This window comes from Phyllopteryx taeniolatus, chromosome 1, assembly GCF_024500385.1.
Source record: "Phyllopteryx taeniolatus isolate TA_2022b chromosome 1, UOR_Ptae_1.2, whole genome shotgun sequence".
Taxonomy (NCBI): domain Eukaryota; kingdom Metazoa; phylum Chordata; class Actinopteri; order Syngnathiformes; family Syngnathidae; genus Phyllopteryx; species Phyllopteryx taeniolatus.
The window spans coordinates 45,022,094-45,045,287 of record NC_084502.1 but is presented as its reverse complement, the minus strand read 5'-3'; positions in this window follow the sequence as shown (position 1 = coordinate 45,045,287).

The following is a 23,194-nucleotide window of genomic DNA, read 5'->3' as shown; positions in this document are numbered from 1 at the left end:
GCCAGATCTGGTATTGACCAATTTCTTTTGGACAAATTACTGAATTGGATATACTCAGTAGTGCATTTGATTATGCAGTTTAACAAGAAGGCACACTGATGATTATGTTGTTACATTAACGTCTCATGCTAGCTACTTAATAGTCATCATTCATCATATCTTCTGTCTGCCATACAATCTGAAAATACTCATATACCTCAACACTCCTTACTTTAAATGTAAATGTTTTTTGTTTTATTTTTATTCTACCAGTCTTATTTCGACTGCATTAATATTTTTCTGATTTATTTTCTTTCTTATTCTGAGTTGATCAAAGTATTTACATTGATTTTCAGTTTTGTAATTTTGCTTAAGCACTGAATTTAATATTTCGGATTTTGGCTTTGGAAGAGCATTCAATACAATTTCTAATAACTTCAAAGCACATTATTCTTAAGATCTGTGGCGAATGTGAAAAAACAGGGCTAAACCTTTTTGTTTATTGATAATAAAGTTGCCCAACTTTATGTTAATGTATGCATTAAACAATTACATAACGTACTCCAACAGAGTCAAGCCAGTGTGACATCAGAGGAGGTTAGTGACACATGTCATGATAGTTGGTGCGTGTTGGTGAATAATGTCGTAAGCACACAGTTGTTATTGGTGAGCTACTGGACATAACATTGGTGATGAAGATGGAGCTTCACTTCCCACCACTGCCTTTGTGCCTTGCCCTCCCCAGTGAGCCGCCAGTCCTGTGGTGCTGCTGCAGGAACAAATCCTAATCGTTCCTAGCAGCAATTGGACTAGTCAAAGCTACTGACACGAAGCTAACCACTATGCTCATCCACAACCTGGGCAGCACGGTCCAAAACATTTTCCGACTCTTAGGCCCACGCAGACTTATGCGGAGTGTGTCGCCTTGTTGACCAGGAATTTTATTGCGCCACACAGCCTTATAGTTTGGTGGATTATCTTTTGAGATGATTTGGGACCACGTGGCACACAACTGATCCAAGCTGCAGGAGAAGCTGCTGCTTTCGCCCGACAACCTGCTGCTATCAAAGGCGGTAGAAATGGCGTTCCAGCTCGAATCTCAGACCGCTGACTGGCCACCCTCACGCCTTCTCCCGTTGGCACAGACATTTCCGTTCCCACCTCAGCTAACCCTTCTCTCACTTGGGTGGTAGAGCCCAACCACAATTTACTCCGCCTGCCATTCAAGTGGTGTACGGTTGAACTGCATGCCTTGTGCCTGCCACTTCTGGTGGACACTGCAGCTTACAGGTCTTAATTAAAGGATATGAACCATGAACAAATTCTACCCCTACAGGACATACTGAAGGAAGTAGCACCCTTCCACAGGCCCGGTCTAGTGGCTGGGCATCTAGAGAGATTTGGAAACAATGGTAAAACACTGCACAGCTTGCCTCACTTCCTGTAAGGCCAGCCAAACTCGCCCCCCACAGGTACCTTCTCAAAAGCCCTTGCCTTGGCCAGCCACATCCAGGTGGACATCATCTATGCTTTGCCTCAACAGCAGTGCTTCCTCTAGGTGACATGAAATCTTAATTCCAAGTTGCTCGAGGTGCTGCCTGCTGGGTCCACCACAACAAAGGTTGTGGTTGTAACTTCATGTCATCCCTGTTTGAGTACCTGAAATCATCACAACTGATAACGGTTCTCAGTTCAGGCAAAAAATAAGTCAACTGTGTTCTAACATGTCTTTAAATACAGTAAACATTGTTAAAGCATTGTTTACATACGGTACGTGTACATGTTCATATACATGTCTATATAAGCACTAATGCAAATCTGAGCTGAACAGGAGATTTGATTGGTAGTCAGTCTAACAACAGTTGATAGCCTTTTCATGTTGTCATTATAAGAGGAGCAAACCTTTTTGCATTACATTTGAAAGCTTCTGGATGGCTTTGAGGAAATTCTGGTCTACCATCTGACAGCTCAGGAGGGGGCAGCACTTGCACCATCAACACTGTGTATAATGGGGAAGGGGCACTGCTGACCTCGACTCAGGACATTGTGCGTCGGTGGGGAGAATGCATTGAAAATCTCCTCAATTTAGCTGACACACCTTTTAATGAAGAAATAATCTGGGGACTCTGAGGTGGGCTTTGCTATCTCTGCGGTTGAGGTTGCTGAGGAGGTAAAATAGCTCCCTGGTGGCAGATTCCTAGGAGTGGATGAATCTGCCTGGAGTTCAAAAAGGCTCTGGATGTTGAGAGGCTGTCTTGGTTGGCATGCCTCTGTAACATCGCATTGGTTACAATGCCCTTGATTTGGCAGACCACAGGTTGTGTTCTAAGTACGACAGGCGGATGACATTCAGCCTGCCAGGTAAGATGTAGTCGAGGGTTCTGACATAAGGGTCCATCAAGATGTCATTTAGATTTACTAGTACTTTAGATTCATGTGGAGCAGTGTGGTTTCTACACTCTCACCAGGGTCCTAGAGTTTGCATGGGAGTTCGCACAACCAGTCTACATGTGCTTTCTGTATTTGGAGAAGGCGCTCGACTGTGTCCCTAAGAGAGTCTTGTGGGGAGTGCTCTGGGAATATGGGAAACCAGCTCAGTGAATAGCCGTTCGGTTTCTGTACAACCAGTGTCAGAGTTCAGGCGTTGTTGGCAGTAAGTTTTTTTTTTCCCGTGAGGGTTGTACTACGCCAAGGCTGCCCTAAGTGAGAAGCTTGGACATTTGGGAGGAGCTCCATGTAGAGATGAGGTGGCTCGTATTGGTTATGATGCTTCCAGGATGCCTCCCTGGAAAGGTCTTCCGTTCATGTCCCACCGCGGAGGAGGTCCTAAGTAATAGCCAGGACACGCTGAAGCAATGTCTGCCAGCTGGTCTGGGAACACCTCAGGATCCCCCTGGAAGAGCTGGACAAAGTGGCTCAGCAGAGGAGAGTCTGGGCTTCCCTGCTTAGTCTGCTGCCCCCCAATCCAATCCTAGAAAAGTGGAAGAAGATGGGTGGATGGATTGATTAATATTAGGTGTGAATGTGAGTGTGAATGGTTGTTTATATGTGCCCTGTGATTGACTGGCGACCAGTTCAGGGTCAGCGGTATGGAAAATGGATGGATGGATGGATTATTATTATTATTATTATTATTATTATTATTATTATTATTATTATTATTATTATTATTATTATTGCATGGGTAGTTGCATGGATGGATGGATGGATTATTATTATTATTATTATTATTGCATGGGTTTTCTCCTGGTACTCTGGCTTCCTCCAAGATTCTGAAAATAATGCTTATTAGGTTGATTGAAGACTAAATTGTCAATAGGTGTGAATATGAGTGTCAATTGCTATTTGTCTACATATGCCCTGCCATTGACCAGGGACCTAAAGTCAGCTGGAATAGGCTGCAGCCCATCAGCGACAGCCATGAGGAGAAGTGGTATAGAAAATTTATTATTATTATTATCCATCCATTTTCTGAGTCGCTTCTCCTCACTAGGGTCGCGGGCGTGCTGGAGCCTATCCCAGCTATTATCGGGCAGGAGGCGGGGTACACCCTGAACTGGTCGCCAGCCAATCGCAGGGACATAGAAACAAACAATCATTCACACTCACATTCACACCTACGGGCAATCCAGAGTCTCCAATTCATGCATGTTTTTGGGATGTGGCAGGAAACCGGAGTGCCCGGAGAAAACCCACGCAGGCACGGGGAGAACATGCAAACTCCACACAGGCGGGGCCGGGGATTGAACCCCAGAACTGTGAGGCTGACGCTCTAACCAGTCGGCCAACGTGCCGCCATTATTATTATTATTATTATTATTATTATTATTATTATTATTATTATTATTATTATCCATCCGTCCATCCAGCCATCTATTTCAAATATCTCTTATCCTCATTAGGATCACGGGATCCATAGCCAGGTGACTTTGGGGGAAATGTTGGGTACACCCTGACGTCAACCTCCTCAATAAATGAATATAATGCGCATATTCAGCTCAACCAATCAGAGGACTATTGAGCTGAATTGGTCAGAGGAGGGGAAATATGCTTACTTGTCTCAGCCTGCGGGAAGCCGCAGTGTTGAATCTAAAATCTGATTGGATAGACCATTTCAACGGTGAGAGTGTGTTTTACTTGTTTGACGCCAGCACTTGGGATTCTGAAGGCCTTCGATAGATTACATTTACAAGGCAAGACATAGAAACTGAAATCTGATTGGACCAAAAAAAAACTAAATCTACTATGCTATGTATTTAAGACAAAAGACTGTTGGAAATGAATTAATTTATAATTAAACAGACTGAGGCTGCAGGATGACTGGTTATCATATCTGCCTCATAGTTCTGAGGACTGGGGTTCAAATCCCGGCCCCACCTGTGTGGAATTTGCATGTTCTCCCCGTGCCTGCGTGGTTTTTCTCCGGGCACTCCTGTTTCCTCCCACATCCCAAAACATGTATGGTAGATTGATTGAGGACTCTAAATAGCCCTTAGGTGTGATTGAGTGCGTGAATGGTTGTTTGTTTATATGTGCCCTGCGATTGGCTGGCGACCAGTTCAGGGTGTACCCTGCCTCTCACCCGAAAATTGCTGGGATAGGCTCCAGCACGCCCGTGACCCTAGTGAGGATAAGTGGAATGGAAGATGAATGAATAAATGAATAAACAGGGGCATTACCATTGCTAATTAGGAAACTTAGGTACAGATATGAACTGTGAGTGAATATCTTTAGTTTTTTACAAATTTAAGATAATTCTCATGGACATAGTGAAGCTTCAAGTTGTTGTAAGATTATATATATATATATATATATATATATATATATATATATATATATATATATATATATATATATATATATATATATATATATATATTATAGTGAGCCGCCAGTCCTGTGGTGCTGCTGCTTATATATATATATATATATATATATATATATATAAGCGGCACGGTGGGGCGACTGGTTAGAGCGTCAGCCTCACAGTTCTGAGGAGCGGGGTTCAATCCCCGGCCCCGCCTGTGTGGAGTTTGCATGTTCTCCCCGTGCCTGTGTGGGTTTTATCCCAAAAACATGCATGAATTGGTGACTCTAAATTGCCCGTAGGTGTGCATGTGAGTGCTAATGGTTTTTTGTTTGTATGTGCCCTGCGATTGGCTGGCAACCAGTTCAGGGTGTACCCCGCCTCCTGCCCGGGTGTACCCCGGCTCCTATATATATATATATCCATCCATCCATCCATTTTCTGAGCCGCTTCTCCTCACTAGGGTCGCGGGCGTGCTGGAGCCTATCCCAGCTGTCATCGGGCAGGAGGCGGGGTACACCCTGAACTGGTTGCCAGCCAATCGCAGGGCACATAGAAACCAACAACCATTCGCACTCACAGTCATGCCTACGGGCAATTTAGAGTCTCCAATTAATGCATGTTTTTGGGAGGTGGGAGGAAACCGGAGTGCCCGGAGAAAACCCACGCAGGCACGGGGAGAACATGCAAACTCCACACAGGCGGGGACGGGGATTGAACCCCGCACCTCAGAACTGTGAGGCTGACGCTCTAACCAGTCGTCCACCGTACCGCCCTATATATATATCCATCCATCCATTTTCTGAGCCGCTTCTCCTCACTAGGGCTGCGGGCATGCTGGAGCCTACCCCAGCTAAATTCAGGCGAGAGGCGGGGTACATCCTGAACTGGTCGCCAGCCAATCGCAGGGCACATATAAACAAAAAAACATTCTCACTCACATTCACACCTACGGGCAATTTAGAGGCTTCAATCAATCTACCACGCATGTTTTGGGATGTGGGAGAAAACTGGAGTACCTGGAAAAAACCCACAGAGGCACGGGGAGAACATGCAAACTCCACACAGGCGGGGCTGGGATTTGAACCCCTGTGAGGCAGATGTGCTAACCAGTCGTCCACCATGCCGTATAAAGAATGTCAATTGATAATTTTAATTAATGTTTAATATTAGGTCAGTGTTTTTGATTAGGCCAGCAGTAAAGGCTCTGAAGGCTCTCAGTGCACACCACTGAGTGAAACTATAATCATGCCAAATGTATTGCACTTCTGGCAGGGAACAATATTATTGGTAGTCACCTCAAAGCCATACAGCACCTCAAAACTGCATTAGTGTGTTCATATTAGCAGGAGGGACAATCCCGTATCGAGAAGGTGGAATGGTAATGAGTTCCGGATCACCAACTCCATCAAAAATAGCCTTAGCAGATGGGCTTCAACGAATACCATCTGCAGAAGCAGTGGAGAGTGGAGTGAGGAGGAGACTTGTCATCTAAAGGACTAAGTAACACTTTTTCTTTTGGGTCTTGTGGGGAACAGCAATGGCAGTGGTATGGGATAACTATCGCGGAAGATGACGTTGTTCCCCCACAAGGGTGTCAGATCCTCTTTGACCCTTATGCATGCATGATTCATCACAGGCTGGACTCAGCGAGGACAGACAAGAAGCTTACTTGCAAAAAACTTTTCAGGGCCATGTTTTTGCTGAAAATGTTGCAGGTTTTTAACAGGAATTGTACCAACATGTAACGTCCTTACTTTCTTGTGCAAAGTTGGAAAGTAACAGTAACTAAAAACATTAAAAACCAAATTTTGTCAAATATAATCACTTTCAGGCGGTAACCCTATGGAGCCAAGTATGGTAAATGTATTTTTTTAAATTTTGTCAAATATCGTTACCATCAGGCGGTAACCCTGTGTGTCCAAGTGTGATAAATCTCAGATTTTTTTAAAATATCGATACTATGGATTTGTCCTTGCATTGTCCATTATTTTTATGCATTACTAACCAATTTAAATTTGAGCTAGAGAACAAATCTATTAACTCTCTTGTACACTTGAAATGCCTGAGAAGTGTCGTAAAACTGTTCCCCTTCTTCAATCCACGGGAGCCGTGTGCCATTATGTTGTCTCAGGCTTGAAAGTCTTGATGTTTTTTTTAGACAATATCACTTGAAAACAGTTAGGTCAGATACATTTCAGTAAGCCTAATTTATTAAAAAATGGATAACTCTAATGCTTCGGTGCAGTTGGAATTGTGTCAGCCACAAAGCTTTGCATGCAGATTCATTTCCGCCAATTACACTGCTTTGTCAGCTCATCATTTTTTAAATTACATCACTTATGGCTCTTGTAGCTTTGAAAAAGAGTTTTGTTAAGTAAAAAGGATCCTGAAAAGTGACTTAAGAGATGTGTTTTTAAATACATTATACAAGTCTGAAGATAATTGATGAAAACGTGCAAAGACTGAGAGCAATGTATTACAGATTGTGGAGCTGTTGTGTTTAACTGTTTTTCACTATTTCAGTTTTTCAGATTTTTTTGGGGCATTTTAGCCTCGACAAAAAAAAAAAGATGGTTGGTTCATGCTTTGCATGTCACTTTTGCCATGGTATCGTGGTCAGTCATTTGTTGTGTTGTTCTTTGTGATGGGTGTTTTTTTGTGACTCTTTATGCTTGATGTGTTGGATACCCCTGCAGTATCAACGTGTCTGTTCATCAACATAGATTCATGCTAACTAAAAAAACAAAATGGACTGACCTTTTTTTTTTTTTCTTTTAATTCTTGTTAACAGTTCACCCTTGGTGGAGGTCTGATCTCTGAGCGACATTGCAGTTATGGTTAGCCAAGTCATTATTCTGTTGCTGAAACATCAAATCTTAATGGCCTGAGGCTTTGGCACACTACTGTCTATAGTTGGCCTTTGTGGGCTTTTCTGTTTGACTTGACATGGCTGGTCATGCACCATTCACCCAGTACGGTGTGGTCTCCATAAAGAGAGAGAAAAAAAACATTTGGATTCCTGATGTTCACAAATCGCAGCACTCTGCATAAATAGGCTATTCAATCTGCTTGTAATTAAAAACACATTTGGCTGTTTTAGACACGCCATAAACAGCCCAAAGCATCAACTGAAATCGAAGTGCCAGACACACAAATTGCAAGTTCTTGTTTTTGTACCGTTAGATAAGTACGCTTACCTTGGAGACGAAGGACCTTATTTACTAAAGGTTTGCACATGCAGAAATGGACGCAAACTTGATTGTACACTAGGGGTTGAACTAACTAATTGACTAGTAGACGTGTTGACTTTGGTACTCTACAATGACAGTTATAGATTGAGGTCGATGTGGAAAAGGATGCAGGTGGTGGGTTCGGGCAGCAATCTAGCTGCGGGTCCTAAAGCGTGCATAAATATTTGATTGAAAATGAGACCGATAGCATGTTATGCACTCACATCTGAAAAGGCACACGCTAACGCTAGCTGACGAGCAGCCTTAAATGCTAAAATAAGCTGTCAGCAAATTAACCAAACGCCCTCCTGTAACAGTAAAGACACACAATATACTGTAGCATCTGCTTACACAATGAAACACAGACAAGCCATGGTCAATTAATAACCTCTGAAATTGTAAAAATGAAAGGGTAGTGTCATCAAACAAAACATCCAATTAGCGTTTCTCGAGACCATCAAACTGGAGTCAGAGAGAGGATTGTGGACTGTTCAGGGTGATGAAAAGGTTGTCAGATAGGCATTTCATTAAGACTGCATGGGAAACTGGATCACAGGCCGCCAAGCATTCGAGGAGAATGAGAATATTGATGTTTCCGGCGTGTACAGAGAGGAGGAGGTTGTTGGTGATCTTGGTCAGGGTGATCTGTGTGCTATGATGTGCTCTGTAGGCTAACTGTAGGGGTTATAGAGCTCAGGGTTTGCCAGACGTTGATGAAGCTGAGTTGCAACTGCTCTTTCCAGCGTTTGACTGAGGAAAGGAATGTTTAAAATCGGCTGGTAGTTGTTTTGCTACTCAGGGCCAGACCGGACTCTTGACAATGTAGGTGATGGAGGCAGTTGTAAAATTGCAGGAAACGATTCATAATGTCCCAGATGAGTAGATGGTATCCATGATGATGGGACAGAGGGTGGGAAGGCAGGCATTGACCAGTGCTGTGGGCATGGGGTCAAAAGAGAGCAGGTGGAGGCTTTTTCACTCGGGGCTAGTTTCGAGACCAGTGGTAGATCCACTGGGGAAAAAGAGGAGAGCGAGAGAGAGAGAGAAAGAGAGAGCATTGCTGGATGGGTTTGAAATCTGTGAGCAAGCTGTCCAGTGACAGGGACAAAGAGGGAGCTAGGGGAGTATGGACCAGGAGTTGTTGATGGATTGCCTGAAAAAAGTCAAGTAATTTGCAGCAGAAGTTGGGAGCATTGAGTGTAGGAGATGGGGGAGGGGGGTGAAGAAGTCGGTTAATGGTCAAGAAAAAGGATCTGAGATGATTTTGTTGTGATGCGATATGGAGGAAGTATTTGGGAGTCTTTGCCTTAGAGAGTTCCTACTTGTAGGACTTCACATGCTCTGCAAAGGCAAAGTGGTGGACAGTTATGCCGGTTCGATTGTAGAACGGCTCCAGCCAACGTACAGTGGCCTTCATGGCGCGGAGGGCAAGGGTGACCCATGGGACAGCATAGGAAAAGGACACCGTTTGGCATTTGGAGGTAGACAAGGAGTTCAGGCTGAGGGATAGGACAGCATTGTAGCAGGACACTCGCACGTCCAGTAAAGTGTCTGAGAGAATGTGGGTCATGAGAAGGTTAGAGAGCGCTGTAAAACTCACTGACTTTGTGTCCCTGAAGGTGATGGTGCAACTGGGACTATGGGCAGGGGGATGGGGTCAATGAAGAGAACACCATGGTGGTCTGATACTGCCAGGTCAATCCACTACTGCTGAGAGGGGAGATGCCGGTCGAGCAGACTAGATTCAGGGTGTGAACTTTGGAGTGAATCAGGCGTTGAACATGTTGTGTAATGTTGAACAGTCTAGAAGGGACAGGAATTCAGTGGCAAAACTACAGCTGGTCAAGTTTACATGAATGTTAAAATCTACTAACAGAGAGGTAGTTGGAGATTTGGAGCAGAGAGTGGACAACAGCTGGGTCAGCTCAGACATTAAGGTGGTGGAGGCTTTGTGGGGCGGTAGATCAGGACAAACTGGAGTTGAGGAGAACCAGATAGTATGAATGTAATGCACTCAAATTATTTTGTCTTGGGTGTGGGGATCTCCTTGACCCTGATGTCAGCTCGGTAGAAGACAACCAGCCCACCGCCAAGTCCAATAATGTGCGGTTACTGAAGGTATGCATAGCCGGAGGGTAGCTTGGTTGAGTGTAATGAAGTCCTGTTGGTTTGGCCATATCAGAATCAGAATCATCTTTATTTTCCAAGTATGTCCAAGAAACACACAAGGAATTTGTCTCCGGTAATTGGAGCCGCTCTAGTACGACAACAAACAGTCAATTGACAGAGAACACTTTTGAGACATGAAAACATTGAGAAAAACAGTCACTGAGCAATAAAGGGTTGCTAGTTATCTGGTAATGCTGGTACATTTATTTTATTAATTTTTTTTGACAATTGTGCAAAAGTCCTCTAGCACTGAGAGCAGTTCAAATGACTAATATTACAATAGTCCGGTGCAATGACCACTGTGCAAAGGGCGCCGAGACTTCAAGCGAGTAGTACAATAGTCTGGGACAATGTTGATTGTGCAAATGTTGCAGATACTCCTCAGTCAGTGTGCAAATGGAGCAGATGCTACTCTGGCATGAGTGGCCAGTATTGGTCAACAACAGAGTGCAGCGTGGTGAGACTACTACAGATTTCGCTTATCCGGAGGACTAATCGGGAGAAATGTCCTGACCGACTCTCCGTTTAAAGGGTCAAGCCTCCCCTTATGTTTCCTTGCCGTCTCCAACGACGTACGCGCAAGAAGACGGGAGCTTTTAAGCCGGTGTCGAGATGCATTCCCCTAGGTGTGCTAACTGCCTTTAGTTTTATGGAGCCAATCTGATCTGGGGCGGCACGGTGGCCGACTGTGAGCGTCAGCCTCACAGTTCTGAGGTGCGGGGTTCAATCCCCGTGGCCGCCTGTGTGGAGTTTGCATGTTCTCCCCGTGCCTGCGTGAGTTTCCTCCGGGCACTCCGGTTTCCTCCCACATCCCAAAAACATGCATTAATTGGAGACTCTAAATTGCCCGTAGGCATGACTGTGAGTGCGAATGGTTGTTTGTTTCTATGTGCCCTGCGATTGGCTGGCAACCAGTTCAGGGTGTACCCCGCCTCCTGCCCGATGACAGCTGGGATAGGCTCCAGCACGCCCGCGACCCTAGTGAGGAGAAGCGGCTCAGATAGTGGATGAATCTGATCTGTTCTCACTTATCAACCCTTGTTGAGTAACCGCACCCGAGTGAAAGGGTAATAATGTGAGTACTCCGTTTTTACAGCAGCTTCATCCCTATAAATCGTTTTGCACTTGTTATTGACCTAGTAAATTTAACAATCCTTGTTAGGACCGTACGGATTTGTTTTTGTATTAAGCCGAAGTGATATAGATGAGTTACTTTTTGGGATGGTGTTACGACCCGGTGTTATTGGTATCGTCGACGTTCAATCACTTATAAGAGGTTGGGTGATAAAAATGAGACAACTCTCATTATAAGAATGACAAAGATAGAATAAAATTAAAGCAAGGTTTTTAAATCAGTAATTTTTGAAGGTTAAAATGATAATATGACCGTAAGGGTTTGTAATATAAAATAAACAATAATAAGAATAACAAAAATGAAAAGAAGTAGAAGTAGTTTAAAAGTAATAAATCATAAAACAAGTATTCCCTTTTGAGTGAGCTTTAAGGAGTGATCAAGTCCTACGGAGCCATAATGCCAATTAATAATAAGATAATTTGGAATATAAGAATCCCTGGACAGCTGACTAGCTCTCTTCCCTATCCACGCAATGTCAATGGCGGTTCTATTAGTTACCTTATTACAATAATCTTTTAGTCTTACCCAATTCAAGAGGAGAATTCAAAAATGAAGTACTATCCAAGTAGCCTGATGAATTCCTCCTGCCAGCATGTCCCTTGTCATTGCGAATGAAAAGAGCGTGTGTCTCCCTATCCTCGAGAGAATAAGAGAGCCCCGTTTATCAGCGTGTGAGGCTTTTATAACCTTGGTTGTTTTTAGACCTCCCCTTTCCTAAAAATAATCCTTTGTTTACATATCCTGACATGCGCTCCTCGCTGTCGGCCTGTCCTGATACGACCTGAGTGTGAAAGTACCTTTCACTTTCACTTCTCAGCGTGTCCTGATTTGACCTGAGTGAAAAGTACCTTTCACTTTCACTTCAGTGTTGTCCTGATTTGACCTGAGTGAAAAGTACCTTTCACTTTCACTTCAGCGTTGTCCTGCCTTGACCCTCATTTTCTCACTCAAATAGGTTCTCAGTAAATACATTCAATTACAAGCACATTTCATATGTCTTGTACTCAACCAATACATTTCATCACACCATGTTAATCTCTAAGCAATCTGCAATACATGTGTATATGTTAAATGTCAAATAAATGTATATACTTTCATGTGAATACAATTCTCTCATGCGTTCAACAGGTTCGTTCTTTTCTTTGTAGCACATCTTGTGTTACTTTGTCTGAGAGAAACAATCTTACACAGGTTACAGTTCTTGCACAAAAACAGTTTCAAAGCATTTTCTTTTAGTAATACAAAAGTAAGACTAATGTATAACAGCCTTACTAGGCTTGATGTACTTATTATCTATGATTCTCAAAAGAACATCCAGGTTATAACATCAAAGAGAACATCAAAATAATCTCAAGGAATCAAACAAATGGTTATAAATTGTTGACTTCAGTATGTGTTTGTTTACTATGATACGGGGTTTAATAGTATTAAGATATTAAGAAGACTTATGCTTGAACTGGCGACTCATAATCATGATCTAAATTTGGTTTGACGACCTCTGGTGGTTAACCCAGGAATTGAAACTGGGGCTAAGCTCAATCACATGAACCCAGCCTCATAAGCCAATCACTACCTTTCACTCCATCACTTCATGTGGCTTGGCAGCCCACTTGACAACGAGTAATATATAATTGGTCCGACACAAATGTGACAACAAACTCAAGACAAAAAGAAAAAAAAAATGACAGCATTTTGCAATGGAATTGTAGGTTAGGTGTTTAAGTAGTTGATTGCAAGAGGGAAGAAGCTGTTGGAATGTCTGCCAGCTCTAGTTTGCATTGATCGGTAGCACCTACCTGAGGGAAGGAGCTGGAAGAGCTGGTGACCGGGATGTGGAGGGTCCGAGAGGATTTTACAGTCTTGTCTTAGTTCTGGCAGCATGTAAGTCCTCAAGGGTGTGTAGGGGGGTACCGGCAATCCTTTCAGCAGTTTTGATTGTCCGTTGCAGTCGGAGTTTGTCCTTTTTTGTAGCAGCACCAGACTGTGATGGAAGAACACAGGACTGATTCAATGACCATCTCAGCAGCTCCGGTGCCAGGCCGTGCTTTCTCAGAAGCCGCAGGAAGTACATCCTCTGCTGAGCCTTTTTGAGGACGGAGTTGATGTTGATCGCCTACTTCAGGTCCTGCGAGACTGTAATTCCCAGGAACTTGAAGGTCTCGACGGTTGACACAAGGCAGCTGGACAGCGTGAGTGGAGAGAGAGAAGTCCATGATCATCTCTACAGTCTTGAGCGTGTTCAGCTCCAGGTTGTGTCGGCCGCACCACAGCTCCAGCCGCTCCACTTCCTGTCAATATGCAGACTCGTCAATGTCCTTGATGAGACCGATGACAGTGGTGTCATCTGCAAACTTCAGGAGTTTGACAGCCGGGTGCGTTGAGGTGCAGTCGTTCGTGGAGAGAGAGAAGAGCAGCGGAGAGAGGACACAACCTTGGGGCGCCCCAGTGCTGATGCTGCGTGTGGATGAGGGGGCCTCCCTCAGCCTCACCTGCTGGGTCCTGCCTGTCAGGAAGCTGTAAATCCACTGGCAGATGGCAGGTGAGACGCTGAGCTGGAGAAGCTTGGAGGAAAGGAGTTCAGGGATGATGGTGTTGAACGCTGAGCTGAAGTCCACGAACAGGATCCTCGTGTAGGTCCCTGCACTGTCGAGGTGTTCTAGGATGAAGTGCAGTCCCATGTTGACTGCATCATCCGCAGACCTGTTTGCTCGGCAGACAAACTCCAGGGGGTCCAGCAGGGGGGCTGTGACGCTCTTGAGGTGGTCCAGCATGAGACGTTCAAAGGACTTCATGACCGCAGATGTCAAGGCGACAGGCCTGTAGTCATTTCGACCCGAGATTGCAGGTTTCTTGGGGACTGGAATGATGGTGGAGCGTTTGAAACAGGATGGTATTTCGCACAGTTCCAGAGATCTATTGAAAATCTGAGTGAAGACTGGAGCGAGCTGGTCCGCGCAGACAGAGGGAGGATGGGGACACATGGTTTGGGCCTGCCGCTTTGTTAATCTTTTCTTGTTTGAAGATGCGTCCCACATCCTGTTCGCGGATGGTTAACGCAGAAGTCGGTGGAGTGATAGTGGTCGGTGGTCCGGCTGGGTGGGTGCGGGGTGTGAAAGTGTCCTTTTCACATCTGCAGTAGAAGGTATTCAAGTCGTTGGCTAGTGTGCTATTGTTCTCAGCTTGGGGGGGATCGTCGCTTGTAATTTGTCAGCGATTGGAATGCATGCCAGACTGATGTAGAGTCGTTAGCGCTAAACTGTTCTTCCAACTTTGCTGCATAGATCCTCTTTGCAATGTTAATTTCTTTAGTCAGCTGGTTTCTAGCTCGATTATACAGGGGCCTGTCCCCGCTTTGATATGTGTCCTCCTTAGCTTGACGAAGCTACTTAAGTTTGGCAGTGAACCACGGCTTGTTGTTGTTGAATGTGCAAAATGACTTTGTTGGTGTACACACATCTTCACAGTAACTGATATAAGATGTGACAGTGAACGTATATTCATCCAGGCTGCCAGCTGAATTTTCAAAGACACTCCAGTCTGTGCAGTCTAAACAGCGTTGAAGTTCCATCTTTGCTTCATTGGTCCACTTTTTCACTGTAGGCTTCGCGCGTTTAAGTTCTTGCCTGTATGTCGGTATTAAGTGAATTAAGCAGTGATCAGACGAGCCCAGTGCTGCACGAAGTTTGGCATGGTATGCGTTTTTTAGCGTAGTATAGCAGTGGTCCAAAATGTTATTTTCCCTGGTAGGACAGTTGATGTGCTGCTTGTATTTGGGGAGTTCGTGGTTGAGGTTAGCTTTGTTAAAGTCTCCGAGAATAATGAGGGGTGAGTCCGGGTGTTTTTTTTCAATTTTGTTTACTTGTTCAGCGAGCGTTAGGAGTGCGGCGTTCGTATTAGCTTGGGGCGGGATGTACGCGCCAGCGAGAATGAATGATGCGAACTCACGCGGCAAGTAGAATGGCTTACAGTTCAAAAACAGCGACTCCAAATGCGGGCTGCAGTGTGTACTGAGCTCCGTGACGTCCGTACACCATTGATATAGAAGCATATCCCGCCGCCTTTTGTTTCCCCCGATGATTCCATGTTGCGGTCTGCTCGGTGAAGATGGAAGCCGGGAAGCATGACGGCGCCATCGGGTACAGCATCACAAAGCCAGGTCTCCGTAAAGCACATGGCGGCGGAACGTCCAAAGTCTTTACTGGTCTTTATCAGAAGATGAAGCTCGTCCATTTTGTTGGGTAGGGAGCTTACATTCACGAGGTGGATTGACGGGAACGCCAATCTGTATCCTCGCTTGCGGAGTTTCACCTGGATGCCGGCTCGTTTCCCTCTGTGGCGCCGCCTCCGCCTCCATGCCCCGAAGACCGCGGACGCCGCTCCGGTGAGTAACTCAGAGAAAAAACTGAGCGGATTTGCGAAAGTTGGTGAAAGAAAATCCGGAGTAGCCTCCTTGATGGTTAGCAAGTCTCCCCTTGTGTAAGTGAGTCGTGTAATGTCTCCAAAGACGAACGAAAAACACAAAAACAAAAACAATACTAGAGAGCGCGTAACCGAGGCAACCACACTGGTAGGCGCCATATTGGTATATATCTCAGTCAAACATAAAAAACAAGACCTCTTTCAGTCATGTCATGGATAGGGATAGGTACCTTTCATATTTGAACCAGTACGGTACTAATTCCCGGTACCTGGAAATCAATACCAGTACTGAACAGTACCAATTTTGGGTACTCTTGTGTGTATTTATATGATAATAAATATTTTTTTCAATAATAAAATCTAAAAAAATGAATAAATTTAACATTTACTTTTCAATATATAAACAAATACAACTAAACAACATCCTAAGTTTAAATCAAATGGACAAGAGGATAGAGTGAAAATAAATCTATAATATTTTACAAATAATAATAAAGTATAAATAATACAAACAATTATTACAAAATACAAAGTACAACGTAAAATTATTTGCAGTGAACTGCTCATGGAATGAAGATAAACAGTAATTGCATTCCGATGGTCACTGATGGTGTTGTGACATGACTTGGTGCAGGCAGCGTGGGTTCAGTTCCCACTCAGTGACGGTGTGAATGTGAGTTTGAATGGTTGTCTGTCTCTATGTTTGCCCTGTGACTGGCTGGTGACAAGTTCAGGGTGTACTCTGCCTTTCCCCCTAAATCAGCTGGGACAGGCTCCAGCACCCCGTGACCCCAAACAGGATAAGCGGTGTAGAAAATGGATGTCTTCTGATTTATTATGATAACTAATGCAAGTTAAAAAGCCAAGTTTTTCCCTTTGCACATACTGTACGTAATACAGTACAACATACCATTGTAGGAACTGCTGGCAAGCCTCCTCTGCTATTTTGTACCTATTTTTATCAAATAAATAAAGATTAATAATGAGTGGAAGTGCACCATGCCGATCCATGCTGGTTTGTTGTGTATAACATAACACTTTAGGAACTGTAGGGAAGCAGCTGCGTCTCCTTTGCTGTTTTCGCTATTTTGTACCTACCAATTTAATAAAGATTATTTCAGTCTCATATGAATAATGGACTTTAAACATATTTGTTAGACTCGGCTTGCTCGAGCTAACACTCTGAGACCCCAAAACAGTTCAACAGCTTAAGCAGTCTGCTGCTTACGGCCTTGCCACTAGTTAGCCAACTGGTTTAGGAGAATTTTGCATCACTGAATCCGAAAATGACATACGTTTCTCTTGTTCAGGTCAGGTTTTTCATGCCAAGTTGTTAAAGGTTTATTGATCAAACGTGACAAACTTTGCTTACTGTAAATTGAATAGTAGACTGGCAAAACTAAGTACCTGTAAATTGAATGTTCCATCATCGTTCAAAATCCAGGGCATGAACCTCTGTTTATTTTAACCTCTAAAACGAAAATACCTGTACACGTAAACAAAAGCATTTGGACATAGTTAAAAAAGTTGACCTGATTGAGCAAAATTGTTCTCAATCAGCAACCTAAATAAAAAAATTAGAAAATTGTTGAACAGTGATATTGGTTGAAAAATATTTGTAGTTTGTTGTATTGTATTATTTATGTTTTACTCAACGTCCCAACTTCTTTGGAATGGGGGTTTACATAAGGAGCGTCAATTATTCAGTTTCACTATTTGTGGTCAGGCTCTGTCCCTATCCCCTGCTAATAGCAGTGGTCCTCTTTATGGTCTGCATGTATTTTGCATAATATTGTTTGTTACATGTGAAATTTGTACAAACACTCCAAAGTGTGAAGGAGTATTTCCCTCACAACTAGTGGGGAATTGTTATCTAAGTAAAGTGTCTTGGAGAAGATGTGAACTATTGTCTTTTGTGACAGAGAGGTTTGCTGGGTGAGCTCTGGTCCCTCACCCATTCAACTGTTTCCATCTTCAGTCCCACATTGTCACTCGCCTTTTTAACGAGTTTATTGATTATTTTTCCATCCCTGACTCTGATGCTGCTCTCCCAGCAGACAAGAACAAAGAAGATGGCACTTGGTGCCACAGACTGGTTCTGGACCAGTGTACTTCTACCGTATACTTCATTTTTACATCTTTAAACATCGGTCTAATGTGACTTAACAAAAATCTCCAGTTTTGTCTAATATGTCCAAAGGACATCCTCCCAGAAGCTTCATGGCTTGCCAATTTGAATTTTGACATAGTCCACATAACTCACATGCACAGATCTCCACGCTAATTCACATGTGTAATTTGGCGGCTTGGTGATGGAGAAGTGCTGCCTACACGAGTGAAAATAAAACCGATGGTCTCTCTAGTGGGCTTGATTATTTTAGACTCAACAACAACATGTAGTGACCACCTATTTCTACTCCTAGTTGTTATAGCAATAAAAGCAATACTTGAAATTTAATCCACAGTGGGGGCGGGGCAAAGGCTCATTTGCAGGAGACGGCACTGCCGCCTCAAATATCATATTAGTGAAATCAATGTTTATTTTATTTTATTTTGGGTGTGTGCGGTGGGTGGGAGGGGTGTGTGTGTGTGTGGTTGTGGTGGGGTGGGGGGGTTGAGTATTGTTGGTGGAAGGACAGACATAATTGTTTTCGAAATATATTTTTGGAACGATTCTTTATGGTGTCATAAGGATGATCTACAAATAATGGAGGCTAGATTATTTTGTCTTCACTTGGCTTAGTGTCATGGAGACTATTATTTCCTAGGAGGGATCACTACAAAAGATGAGATACAAGGTGAATTTGGGAAGGCGTAATTATTTTACAAATAAATAGGACTTCCTCATAAATGTCGCATTGTTTTAGCCTCCAGGTGCTTGATTCTCCATTTTACGAGAACGTATAATGCCCCCAAACACACAATTTAATTGCATTGTGTATCTTGTAGTATCTTAATCTTTGTTACAACCCTTGTGTTGAAACATAAGATTATGCTACCCATAAGAGACTATAAAAGTCACTGAAAAGAAGACCCACAAAAATCAAACGCAAAAAAAGCAGACTGTTTTTGCTCTTTCAAATTAAAACACACCTCTTGCAACTTCTCTCTTGGACAGTTAATGATATCAGACCCAAGTGCACATCTCTAAGATTAATTCATGTCAAAGATACTTCATTCTAGAAATAAAGTTTGTCCCCTCACTTTGTCAGCAGACACCGTGCACACATGTAGTGTACTATGCATGGATTTGACCTGCTGGGATCCTTAACAAACACCTCCTGATCAAGCTTCTAGCCACTGTGGCAGTGATAAGCTTGTTAGTGATCACGGGGCAAAAAACCCACGAGCCTTCTGGTTATTGCACTTTCCATTGAAATTGATAAGCTAACTAATCGGCCAGTGTGATGTTCTGCACCACTTTAACTGCCCAGTATGGGCGTGTAATGTACACGATGTGGTCAAGCAAACGCTAACCTTTTTAAAGTGCACTTTAGGGTTGTTCGTGAAGGTCTGGAATAGAAATGAATCTTGCCCTCAAAGTGTTTATTAGTTAATTCAATTTAAAAAAAACTACTTTTATCTTTTGTATTTATTTTATATTCATCACCAACGTGTACATTATCATCAAATATAAAGGGAACAATAATAAAAATTATGAATCAAAAACTATTGCTAGGAGGTTGCACAAAGAAAAAGTGAACAAGACAACAAATGCAGGCCAATGAACCATAATTATCTTGGAAGTCATAATTTAAAGAACATACTTGAGATCTTCTTTGAAATATATTTACTTCAAAACAATATTCACAATGACCCCGACCTCCAATCTTATGCTCTTATGTGCTTTTGCTTCATTACAGATTTAACAAGACATGGAACCCCGGACAATAGTGACAACCTTCCTCTCGTGTCTCCTCAATTTTAGATTCGGGAACACTGCCAAACAACAGCAGCGGTATATCAGATAATTATGGGGAGTCGCTTCCTCAACTCTGTCTCACCTTCATCCATCGGCTCATTTTCTTACCCTCGCTTATCTGATATCTGGTTAAGTCATAAAGGCAGCATATCAACTCAATTTGGTATCGACTGCTCTGGTAATTAGCTGCAATCTAATTTTGTCCACAATCCCCAGCTCCCTTAGGTTCACTCTTTTGTTTTTTCAAGACCCAGAGGAAATAAAGACACCATTGCCTGCAGAATATGTTATATCACTCAATTTGTATTCCCAAGCCTTTAACCATTTTTTTTCCTGAGTGGAGTTATGATATGCACATGCAGTCTGAGCAAGTGCCTGTTTGTTGTAAGTTTATGGGCTGCAGGCATGCCTCTGACCTGACAATGAACTTCAGTAGTGGAGCCGGGCAACAGAACATCACCGCTGTGTGGACCGCAAGACTCATCAAAGTCTGGAGTCTTTCTGCAACATTTTTATTTTTGTGTAACTTAAGTAATAAGACTGAGTTACAAGGGTCAGACAAACACTGGTGGTCCTGGAACAAGCCCACAGGCATTTTACTGTTACAAAATAATGCATATATCATTTAAATGTACAGTTAAGCCCAAAATGATGTATTCCCAAGTGAAATTTTGACTCAGCGATTTAAAAGAAAATCTGTTAAATGTTGTTGTTTTCTGGAAATGATGTATGAGAGAGCCTTTTCTTTCTTTTCTTTTCTGATTTCATCCATTGCTTGATGCACACCAACATATCAATACTGTACAACATATCTAAAGTATGTACAGCATATACAGCTTACTTGCTTTACATAGTTAAAATCAATACTCTCCCACCTGTCATCCATACAGATACATATATGCGCACACAAACACATGCAGTTAAATAATAATAATAACTATATAATGACCTATGGCTGGGCACAGAGAAGTGGGAAACACCATCTCAGGGAGCCATCTGCACTGAGAGCAGACACCTTCCGCCTTGCCACCTGTCACCCCTCCTTCTCCTTCCAAAAACCATTTGAACAGGGGTGTGTGGACTTTTATAACTGTAGCCTCCCCTTCACTTCCTTTGCTGATAATTATATTATAGACTTTGATGGGTGTGTTAACATCAATACATACATAGTACTCAATGGTGGAGTACCATGTTTTTTCTAAATTGTATGAATAATTTTGGTAATGGGTGCCCTTTTTTGGCTTGAGCACCCGCGCCCAAAAATGTCTGTGCATGTGCCTGGTTGTTAAGTTGATGGTCACTGGCATGTCCACCCCAGAGCAGGTCCCGCTCTGTTTTTGCGGTTGGTCTTTTCCATCCATACATACATACAGTATACAGGCCACACATGTCACTTTGCCCTTTCCAAATATTGCAGTACATGCCCAATTGAATCCATTAGAACTGATCTCTGGTCAGTAACGTGTTGACCAATGAGCGCTGTCATGAGGAACAAAGTGTCCTTTGAGTTTAAAAGAAATGATACCAGCTTTTATTTTCATGATTTTTTTAATGTATTTATTTATTTTAGGCTGCTGTGGAAACAAACACGATCAGGGCTTACTGTTTCAAACTGTACCATAATGAGCTGAAATTAATTGCACTACTTTAATTATTTTTAATGCTTCCACAACATAATGAAAATGAGACAGATTTTTAACTGCCAATATACAAGGACTGAGTCTCGATCTAACAACTTTGAGGACCATTTTCTTTTCCATACAGATGCGTTTCCAAATAAGTGGTGACAGTATTGAAATTGTCAGATAAGATACAAGCCTTTTTTCAACACTACTCTCACTACACTCACGACCATTGTTCCATGACAATCTCACATTTTGAAATCAAAAAGTATGTCGTCAGCTCTGTGTTGCCAAGGCAAAATTAGGCATAATGTAACAGCCAAGACAGACTTAGATGTCAAGGGGGAAGTAAAATCCTACAAATGGATCTGACCCATTCGATGACTGCAATACCTGTGTCAATGTCACAATGCTCCAGGTTTCAACACGATATCCTCTAAGTTAGGAGGAGGGTAAGAACATTGGACACTTTTTCTCTTCTGTGGTTGACAAGCCCCAATGATGCCTCAATGATGCATCAGCATCACACTGCTACTGAAATAAAGGCTAAAGGTTTTCGGGGAATAGAGTCCTCTTTTCAATGTTGGTGTTACGGGTGTCTTTAGTGATGCGGATGTGGACCCCAAAGCGAACAGGAGACGTATGGTTAGAGTGATGTTTTGTTTAATATATCAGGGGGGATTACATGTACATAATCACAGGGCGAGCAGCAATTGGTTGGTTGCTGGGGCGAGGCAAGAAAGCTGATCACGAGGGCCAAGGGAGTTCTTGGGTAGGTTGAGGAGAAGAGAGACTTGAGATGAGGTGGAGCCAGGCTGGGCGAGGGACACAGCGACGAGAAGTTTGAAAAGCACTCGTGGGGAAAAAATAGGGACTCAAAAGCAGGAATTTTCAAACAAAAAGGTTATACCAGAAACACGCGTGGAGGCACTTCCACAAGTGGTACTTCCACTTGTGGAAGTGCCGGCAGGTGCTTCAAACCCAGTTGATTGCAGATTGGTTGCAGGTGCGCAAGAATGCGTGTCTCTCCAGAAACCGCCCAGCCCAGCATGAAACAATAAAGCAAACTAAAAGCAGTGTGGTGCAGGAAATGAGCCCACCAAAATAAGACGAGGCTGTGCCGAACCACCACAGTTGGTATATTTACTCAAAGATAACCAAACAGTCTTGTCAAAACTTAAACAATAATCATCAGAAAATGCAAGTAGGACATCATTACATCACAAAACAGGACTTAAAACACCAAAAACAAAATGGCATGAGGAGCTTATCATAGTAAAATTCACTCACCAACACAAAGTTCAGAGTACTGTCGCTTTTCTTTTCATGTACAGGGTTTTAGGCTTTATTGTTGTATTTAATAAGAAAAACCTTGTTTATTTTTAGTGAAATCCTATGATTTAAGATATAGAGGTAGCTGGGGTCAGATAAGTAAGTTTATGGTAGTGCTCAGAGGAGATTGATTTGGTGTGATGCACTGTTTTATATATTTAGTTTTCATTGGTATCCTGTCATTCCCTACTTTCTGACCCTTTCTTTAACAGTGGTCACGTTTCATGTAGCTGTGCAATTTAGGGGGATGATTGCCTTTGCATCACCTTCTTCTCACCACCACTCCAGCCCAGTAGTCTTCAAAGAATAGAGTGCAAGTGTACAAGGCCTTGAAAATGTCCTTCCACCTTTCTCATTGCATTTAAACTCAGATAGTCTCTATCGCTCCTCAAAGTCTGACTTAGGAAAAGAAGTGGCCATTCTAACATGTTTGAAAACTATTGTATATTGCGATTTCATTAGGCGGCACTGTGAAGGACTGGTTAACACGTCCGCCTCACAGTTCTGAGGACCGGGGTTCAAATCCCGGCCCCGTCTGTGTGGAGTTTGGAGTTTTCCCCGTGCCTGCGTGGGTTT